The sequence below is a fragment of the Microtus ochrogaster genome, chromosome 21 (genome assembly GCF_000317375.1).
Source record: "Microtus ochrogaster isolate Prairie Vole_2 chromosome 21, MicOch1.0, whole genome shotgun sequence".
NCBI lineage: Eukaryota > Metazoa > Chordata > Mammalia > Rodentia > Cricetidae > Microtus > Microtus ochrogaster.
In genome coordinates this window covers 18,717,520-18,726,834 of record NC_022022.1, presented here as the reverse complement: position 1 = coordinate 18,726,834, position 9,315 = coordinate 18,717,520, and the positions used below count along the sequence as shown (strand labels likewise).

The 9,315-nt window shown below is 42.6% G+C and overlaps 1 protein-coding gene across 1 annotated transcript in view; it reads right to left on the bottom strand.

Annotated features, from left to right (window-relative positions):
- Arhgap29 (Rho GTPase activating protein 29) overlaps positions 1-8,198 on the bottom strand; it is a 68,425-nt gene extending 60,227 nt beyond the window's left edge. The window contains exon 1 of the mRNA XM_005357215.2: positions 8,093-8,198. The gene's annotated coding sequence lies outside the window, so the exon portion shown is untranslated. The remainder of the gene's footprint in view (positions 1-8,092) is intronic.
- Positions 8,199-9,315: the final 1,117 nt, after the last annotated feature.

The following is a 9,315-nucleotide window of genomic DNA, read 5'->3' as shown; positions in this document are numbered from 1 at the left end:
AATGCTGGGATTAAAGGAGTGCGCCACCACCGCCCGGCTTTTATACTTACACTTTATAAAGTATATATAGAAAATTATGCCAAATTATATCACAATATACCCCCAGCAAAACCTGAACTGAGTTAACACAATTTCTTCAACAAAAGTTGCAAGAAAACAGATAAAGAAAAATGTCTAGATTAAAAAGTCTTAAAAGAGGATCACTGGTAGTAGTACAAGCAGGTAGATCTACGAGTTCAAGGCCAGCTAGGTCTACATAATGAGACACTATTCAAAGGCAAAGAAATCCTTAAAAGATACAGTGCAATGATAAATATCAACAGATTTGTCCATTTACTAAACAACTAGAAAAGAGGGGGAGGGGGCGTTGATACTATTTTCAGATGCTGGACTACACAGAGCAAGGGACAGTACTAGTCTTTGAGAGATGGGATCACTAACCATAAAATAAATTCTGCAGCCTTTCAACTTTCAGTGGAGTAAACTCTACAATCTCCCAACTTTTACCTGATGGCACACTCCAGACCACTCTTCTCTCAGCATCAACACAATAAAACCATACAATTATTAGGGCTTTAAAACATCTGAAAAACAATATTAACAAATTTGGCAAGACAGACTACAGAAAATTCCACCCCAAAATGGCAGAACACACAATCACTAAAATAGACCATATATGAGATTATACAATTACTTCCAATAAGTAATTTAAATAATGAAGTATAAGTTTTATAACCTAGGCAAGATTAAATGTGATATCAACAGCATAAAGGTATCTGTTGAATTTCCAAATATTTGTTAATTACAAAGCATGTTTTTAATACATAGGCAAAATTTCTACATGTGAAATTTTAAAGTATTTTAAATTAAATGAAAATAAAAACATGCTGGGAGGTAGTGTGCATGCTTTTAATCCCAGGACTCAGAAGACAGAGGCAGGTGGGTTTCTGTGAGTTCAAGGCCACCTGGTCTACAGAGCTAGTTCTAGGACAGCCAAGGCTATACAAAGAAACCCTATCACTAAAGAGGAAGAAAAAAAGATTAATTAAATTGATAAAGATTTAGCCAGACTGATTAAAAAATAAAGACAGCAATAAACACAAACTACTAATATGAGTGGAAAATGGAAAACCATTACAAACCCAATACATATTAAAGAGCTACAAAGGAATTTACAGCAACTTTAAACTGAACAACTTCAAAGAAACCCAACAAAAGAAACAGAAAATCTAAGTAGTTCTTATACATGTTTTAAAAAATTGAATTCATAATTTAAAACTTTCTGAAACAAAAATTGCAAATCTACTGTGTTTTACTGATAAAAATCCATTGAACCAGAAAAATAATATATGCAAACACTCACAAAACAGAGGAAGAATCTTTCCAAATATTTTTGAAGCAGCATTCTCCTGATACTAAAATCAAAGAATGACACAACAAAATCACAGATCAAATTCCACAAATGCAGTATTTACACACAAACTATAACAATATCATATTTCAAAAGAGCTTGTTCCAGGGATGTAAATTTAACAACACCAGAAGAACTCATGTGACCATTTCAAAAGATGCAGAAAAAGCATCTAACAAAATTCCTTGCCCATTCATGATCATTAAAAAGTCTGCAAAGTTAAACTAGAAGTGAATTTCTTGGATCTGATAAAAGGCATAAAAAGCCTCAGTCACCACTATAGCTCATGGTGAAAATACTGTTGTTAATCAAAGTTTAAAGCAGCACAGTAAGAAATAAAATACATCCAGACTAAAAGAGAAGTACACCACTTCACTCAGAGATGACAAAATTGTGTACCTAAAAGAAAAACCTGAAGAACTTATTAACTACATTTTAAAAGAACAAGAACAGAGCACAAGTTAATACATAAATCACATCAACTTTATAAACTAACAGTTGAATAATGAAAATTTAAAAACCAATGCCATTTACAATTTCATAACAAACAAACAAAACCAAGACATTTCAGCGAGAAGCTTAGCAAAACTTGCCCTGAACTGGTAACCATGAAGCACTGCTGCTAGACTGGAGGGCCGGATGGCTCAGCAGGCATGAAAGAGACTGCTTCTCTTCTTGCAGACGACCTAAGTTAGTTCCCAGCACCCACATCCGGTGGCTTAACAACTGCTTCTAACTCCAGCTCCAGACCTGATGTTCTCTGGCCTCTGCAAAGTACCAAACACATGTACACAAGCAACACATATACAAGTAATTTAAAATAAAAATAAATCTTAAAAAACACTACTGCAAGAAATCAAATAATTGACTAAAGCCACAATAAAGTGATCATTTTCATGAATAAGAAGGTTCAATATCTTTAAAAAAAAAAAAAAAGGAGGCAGTGTTCATACCATAGTCTAATATTGGTCAAATTTAAAACATCTACTTGCAGCTGGGCAGTGTTGGCTCATGCCTTTAATTCCTGCACTCAGGAAGCAGAGGGATCTCTTTTGAGTTTGAGGTCAGCTTAGTCTACAAAGCAAGTTCTAGAACAACCAGAGGTACACAGAGAAACCATGTCTTGAAAAACAAAATAATAAGATGGTGGTGGCGCACGCCTTTAATTCCAGCACTCGGGAGGCAGAGGCAGGCTGATATATATGTGAGTTCGAGGCCAGCCTGGTCTACAAGAGCTAGTTCCAGGACAGGCTCCAAAGCAATAGAGAAAACCTGTCTCGGGAAACAAACAAAACCCAACCAAACAAAAAGACCCTATTGCAGAGCAGCGGTGGCGCACACCTTTACTCCCAGCGCTAGGAAGACAGAGACAGGAGGATCTCAGTGAGTTTGAGGCCAGCCTGGTCTACAAAGCAAATTCCAGGACAGCCAGGACTCCTATACAGAGAAACCTGTCTTGAAAAGCCAAAACAACAAAAAGAAAAACAAAAACAAAAAAAAAAAAAACACGTCAACTTACTACAGCTTAGAATTAGTGGGGAAGGGTCTCTAACAGGTCGGTCATGGACATCTCTGTAGAGGACTGGTCTGATAGCTAATTGTTCTGGGAAGACCCAGTCCACTTGCAGGCAGCACCATTTCCTGGACCAGAGAAAGTCTGAGTAAGAGGCAAGCAGAAGCAAGCAAGGATCCACTCATTTCTCTGCCCTTGACTGTGGAAGTGATGTGGCTGCCTCAACTTCCCTCAATAAGGGACTGTAACTTGGAATTGTGAGATAAGCCCTCTCCTCCTATGCTGCTTTTAGTCAGAAATGAAACTAGAATATCTGGCATTCACTGTGTAGCCCACGTTAGTCTTGAGCTCATGGCAGTTTTCCTACCTCAAATTATAGTTTCAAGGAGTCATTGTGGGCCTTATTTATTTTTTTCTGAGACAGTCTCACTATGTAGTCCTGGGTATCCTGGAACTCCCTCTATAGACCAGACAGACCTCAAACCCACAGAGCTCTGCCTGCCTCTGCCTCCCAAGTGCTGGATTAAAGGCGTGTGGCACTACACCCACCCAGCCTGACCTTAAATTTTACATTAAAATGTTACATATGTTACATATATGAAACAACAACAACAAATTTTAACTGGGGAACTTAAGACAGGAGCAGCAGAAGAGAAGAGACAGAGAGAGAAAGAGAGAGAAGGGGAAGTGACAGAGAAACCAGGAGGAGGGTAAAGGGGAGGGAGGAAGAGAGAGGAAGTGAGCGAGGGGGGAGGGAGGAAGAGAGAGAAAGGGGGGAGGTGGGCAGGGTCCTTTTAACAGGGAACACAGCAAAGTGCTCTTAGTGGCTGAGGCTGAGGACATATCCGGTCAGAAGCCCAAGGGCAGGCCAGTGCAGATGCCTGAATACTAAACCACTCACAAACTAATAAACTCAGTAAGTAATGAAGGAATGATTTACAGAAGGAGGAACACAGGTGGGCAACATGCACTTGGAATAGTGTTCAGAATCAGGGAAGATGCAAATTTAACCTAAACTGAGATGTAATAATCACAAGAAACTTTAATTTCAGCTAAACTAAAATATTACATGTTGTTGAAGATGTAGAGCAATACTAACTGAATACAGTATCGCCATGCAAGGCACACAGTTGGAGGAACACAATCTGACAGCTTCTTATATAGTTAAATCTTCTCCTTGACATACACACAAGAAATGAAAACGTACATTCACTCCAATCTTGTTCACAAATATTTTTAAGGCATTCAGAAACTGCAAATAGCCAATATCCCTCAACAGACAAGCCAATAAAGTGTGGGTACAGTCTTAAATGGGATACCACCACTAACAAAAGTTGCCCATGATACAGCAAGAATTCACAGATGAATCTTAAAAGCACTGTGCTGAAGGCCAGAGAGGCAGCTCCACGGCTAAAAGCACTTGGTGCTTTTGTAAGGGACTGGGCTGGGTTCCCAGCACTCATGGCGGCTTCCGACCATCCCCAAGATCAGTTCCAGGGAATCCAGCTAGCTCTTCACAGAGCACCAGGTATGCATGTGCTACACATACACATACTCAAGCAAAGCACTCGCACACATTAAAAAAAAAAAATCTAAAAAAAAAATATGCTAAGTCAAAAAAATCAGGTCAAAAATGTAGAAAAACAATTTATGCATATTAGCATAATTATATTTATATGAAACTTTAGAAATATTAAAGCTAGTATTTAGTAGCAAAAGCATTATATTGGTTGTCTATGGACAGGGTAATACATACATGTGGGAGAAATTACAAATTAGTATGAATAAATTTTAGAATGATGCAATCATCATTCTAAAAATTTTTTATTATTATAGTGATTACATGGGTACAAACCATTTGTCAAAATTCAATGTACATACTTATGAACTATAAATTCTATTATGTATAAATTATGCATAAATTATGTGTATGTCAATGTGTACATACCAATTACAATATATGAAGCTTATCTGTACCTTGACTCAAGCTATTAAAAAATGAGCTATAATTTGACTAAACACTGAACTGAATTATGGAGAATGTTGGTGTTATATTTAATCATCTTTCCTTGGGAAAAACATGCTGAAATTCTATGGATAAATAATATGATGTCTAAGATTTATATCAAAATAATATGGAAGGCTGAATGAAGGGGTGATATAAATAGAATGGCCAGGCTTAGTGATACATGCCTACAATCTCAGATGTTCCAGTTGCAGAAAAGCAAGTTCGGCAGTTTCAGATATCCCTCAAAATCAAAGGTGTACCTTAAAAGGGTCTGCAGGAACTGCTCAGTGGGAGAGCGCTTGCCCAGGATGTTAGAGGGTTTGGGTTCAATTCACAGTACTGGGAGAAAAGACTGGCCATAAATTGATATTCTGTGATGCCGCAGCTGGATATAGAGAAATTCCTTATATTATTTGTATTTATTATTATATATACTTTCCTATATGCTTGAAATTTTCCATATTAAAAAACGGTTTTGCTTTCAAAGAGTCTACCCACCAGATCTACCTTGGGATCACTCAAGACTCTCCCACCAGTCCAATCACAATACTTCCTTTTATACTCCCCTTCCCACTTTTCCTTCGGAAGCCAGTCGGGGATACACAAAATCAAACACATTAAGCAAAAATCAACAGACGAATAATAAGCAAAAGTATAAAATGTTGTGACTGAAAGTCCCTGGAACTCTGACCACTGCTTCCCCAACCGTTTCCTGTGGGCTGGAGAGATGGCTCGCCAGGCAAGAGCACTGAACTCTCCCAGAGGTTCTGGGTTTGGTTCCCAGCACTCAGATGGCAGCTCACAACCATCTGTCACTCCAGTTCCAGGGGCTAGGGTACCTTATCTAACCTTCACAGGCTCCTGCACACATGCAGCACACATACATACATACACTCAGGCACACACAAATACATAAAATCAACAAAATGTTTAAAAGCATATAAAGTATTGATTACTTCTTTAACAGGGAGACTGGCATTTGAAAACTATCTCAAGAACACACACTGACACGTGTCTTGAGAGAAAGACTATTACAAAGGAAGCGGTATCACCTAGTGTCTACAGGCTGGCTCATTTCCTTATCACAGTAGTAACAAAGAGAAACAACAAAATGCTAACCTTCCACAAAAATCTTACAACAGAATGATCTGCAAACTGCCTTGTTTCTTTACCAACAAATGTATGTGACTCATGACCACGCTGGAAGTGAGTGGGAAATTTTAAAAAACAAGCAACAACGAAACTCAAGGAAACCACCCTAAATGCTCGGCTGCAGAACTGGACCCATGACATTCTGGTGTACAGTGGAGAGAACCTGCAGTTCTGCCCAGGAGGCTCTGTCCTCTGTATGTACTGAAAACCCATTCTCTGAGCCTTCAAACTCACACAAGACACTTCTTCCAAGAAACCTTACGTCCTACTTACTAAAAAGAACCATGCCTCTACTTTCCCCACAGGACATTCAACCCACTTCTTTCTATAACATTATGCTTTGGGCCATACCGGATATTGTCTCTAGTTACTCAGTAAATGGAAAGGTTGTCAGGGGTTCTCTCTAGCATAGTGGGATGGAGTCTTCTCAGTGAATGTGGAATAGTTGATCAAAGGCATAAGATAAAATAAAAATCCTTCCACGATGCTTTCTGGGCATGAACTTTACTCAGCATAGCGCTAAACCCTTAAGACCAACAGCAGTTGCTGCTCAAACGGCTTTTTTCAGAGATGAAGCCACTGGAAAGTCAGGTATGTGCTCTATTTGAAGAGAACAGAACAGCCAACATGTATTTGCCCAAGGGTGCTTTCTTCTTCCCAGACGAAGTTCTATTTTCTGCCAGGTTGGGGATTTGAAACATTTTCTATCTGGGCCTACCTTACTCAAGTTCACTCTCAAGCTTCTCAAAATCATGAGACCAGAGCTCTGGGCACCATAAGGGTAATGAGGCTTAAGTGTCAGGGCTCCTTCCTTGCGCAGTACTTGAAGCATTTCTAAGTAGGCATTTCTGGCAAACTGCCTAAAGAAATCACGGGAAGAGTGACCTAAATCTCATGCTGGGGTTTCAGATCTAATTTTGAATTCTTTTTCATAAAGAGGTAACTCCTGTCCCCCAAATTCAATGAGGAGGAAAACCGAATTCCCAACGTAAGAAAAAGGTAAACAAAACAAAACCTGCTGGGCTCCACTATGGTCTTCGAACTTTTGAGAAACGCAAAACATTTCCCCTCCCCTTAAAAGATATCAAAAGAACACGGTGTGAAACCCAATCTTTGATCTCCACAGACGCTGCTAGTGGTTTAAAAAAAAAAAAAAGTGAGATAAACTCAGGGTATTGTCAAAAGAGCCCCAAGACCAGAAGCCTTGAGCAACTTCGTTTTGTGGAAGCAAGACAAGACTCCAGGACACCAGGTTTCCATCAAAGACAAAGTCCTGGGACATTCTCGGCAATAAAACTTTCAGGGGCAGGCTCCCCTGGTGGTTAGCTGTAATCTCAGTTTATCAATTCCTCGTCTTGCAAAGCACACAATTTACCCTAGGGCCACAGCTGGGAAAAGGGTGACCAGAGCCCAAGGAATGCAAGGAGGAAAGTGACAGAAACGCCTGGGAGGGGGGCAGGGCATGGGGGGGGGGGCGTGTGACAAACAGCGGGCTCCAGGATAAGACGTGCCAGAAGGAAAGGGAGGACGGAGCAGGAGGTGGCATTACCGTTCCTCAGCCTCTGCGTCTGTCACAGTGGAGTTAGTGAGAACGCCACCAAACTTCCTAACAGGGTCCCAGGGAACGCGGACGTGGAGACCCGAGGAAGAAAAGCAACGGGGAAGCTCCGGGAGCCCGAGCGTCTCGGGCAGGCGCGTGCGGAGACTGGGAAAGGGCCCGGGGCTGCCGCCGGACGCTCGCAGACGAGACCCGGGACGTGAACGGTCACTCCCGCGAGCCGCTGCCCGACCGCCGACGCCAATCCCCGCGCGGGCACCAGGGTCCGCAACGTCCCCGCAAGCGTCCGCCCCAGCCCTCCCCGTCCGACCCTCGGAGTTGGAGGGGACTTGGAGCGCGAAGTTCCCGGCCTTGCCCGCAGCCGCCTCCGCCCCGCGCCTCCGGGACCCCAGACCCCAAAGCGCCCGCCCCGGGGCACGGCGGGAGCCCGAGCCGCCTCCCCTCACTCACCATGGGGCTCCATCCCGCGTCCCTGACGCCAGACCCACACTCACGGCCGCCGCCCCCTCTGCCGGCTGGAGCTCGCAACCCCCATCCCCCACAGCTGGCCCGCGGACGCCCAGTCGAGCAGCCGCCGCCACCTCCCCAGCAGCTACCGCCACGACCGCGCCAGCCGCGGACGCGACGCCCCGCCCCGGCCTCGCGCCCCACGCCTCACGCCTCACGCCCTCTGGGGCCCGCCTCCTGGAGTCCAGCCCATTGGCTCTCGCCCTAGGGAGGCGGGGCCAACTGCTGCGGGGGCGGGACCAAAACAGGTGCGGGGTTGGGCCAGGCTTGCTTTCTTCCTCCACTAGGGTCTGGAGGTGCTCAAGGTCCCAAAGTCCCATTCCTTCGTGTTGGCTCCAACTCGGCAATCGGACCCATCAAGAAAAAAAAAAATCCATAGCTCCATATGGGAGCCACCCTTCCGTCTTGGTCTAATTGGTCGTTTTGCAGGTACTATGAATACTTTTCCAGTTAGGACTTTGGTCTTGAGCTTGTTTGGGTGACTTTCTTCCTCCTTCATCCTTTTACCTTTCAAGACCAAACTTATGACTCACTTTGAAATTGTCCCACTGTGTTCTTTCTTCAGCTGTCATTTTCCGAAAACTAAATTACTCGGTTACATCAGCTATTATGCACAGTATCCGGCTACACAGATGTATTAGATAAGTGTTCATTCACTACACAAGCTTCTAATCATACAACATACTTGTCCTCCAGTGTTCCAGATACAAGGGCCACTAATGTGCTCAGTGAGGACGAGAACAAAAAAAGCAGAGATGTTAGGTTATATATCATAGATGGGGAGGGAAATGTATTGAGTGTAACACATCTAACTTAACCTCCACCACGAATATCTTTCCTGTTGATGCTGAGACATAACACTCCCAGAATATTAGTTGACAAATAGGAACATTTATAGAAAGATGTCTTCTTTTCCTGTTTCTGTGTAAAATGCTCCGATCAAAGCAACTTAAGGAAAGGTTTTCTTTAGCTTACAATGTGCAAGTTGGGGAAATCGAGGCAGCAGGGGGTTGAAACAGTCTCTTACACTCACAGCCTGAAGAAGAGAGCAAAGATGCGTGCTAATCCTCATTCACTTTCTCCACCCTTTTTTTTATTTTTTAAATTAATTTATTTATTGAGGATTTCTGCCTCCTCCCTGCCACCGCCTCCCATTTCCCTCCCCC